Below are 740 nucleotides of genomic sequence, written 5' to 3'. Positions count from 1 at the left end.
CTTCAACTCGGTCTGAAGTAAATTCATGTCGACTATTGCTCACGAATTGTGAGCAATTCGGAGTAATTTGGATTGCTCAAATCACTTCCAGTACTATTCATAGCAGCTTAGAAACATAGATGTTCCTAAATAAGTACACCATCCCACGAGGTTGTAGAAAACTTTGCGGATCAACTACTTCCTTGTGCTTTTTACTGTAGTCATCATTTAACCTCTTGCCTATAGTCTGCTGGCTGAAGCCAGTGAAAATTGGATGAAAATTAATTTGAATTTTTATTTTTTTAATACTGGGTTCTAGGAGGCCTAGACCTATCACATCTTTCTCAGAACAGCGCTAAGAAATTCATAAGCTAAACTTAAAGTTTTTCTTATGTGTTAAAACTTCCAAGCCAGATATTCATAGCTATCGTCTTTCCTTCTGATGGAAGATGCTCAACATCTTAGAATTTCAGTCTTAAGAACATGTCTGTGAAAAGACTACAGTAAAGAGAGTCAATCATTCTTTTCCTTTGAAAACTTTCACACAGTGGTTAACGATGCTGTATTCAGCAATTTTGTGCTTTGCTGATGTGGAGGAAACGGGGAAAAGTAATTATGCTGAACTAATAACCCACATAAGTTTTTCCTAAGAGTGGTATACCTTAATACTTTGTCAAAATGAAACAACCTTGCAGTGCAGACCTACCATCAAAAATAGTCAGTAGTTTTTATTGCAGCTAAGAGTTTCCTTCTCATATGCG

This window comes from Phaenicophaeus curvirostris, chromosome 8, assembly GCF_032191515.1.
Source record: "Phaenicophaeus curvirostris isolate KB17595 chromosome 8, BPBGC_Pcur_1.0, whole genome shotgun sequence".
NCBI lineage: Eukaryota > Metazoa > Chordata > Aves > Cuculiformes > Cuculidae > Phaenicophaeus > Phaenicophaeus curvirostris.
This window is presented reverse-complemented; position numbering follows the sequence as displayed.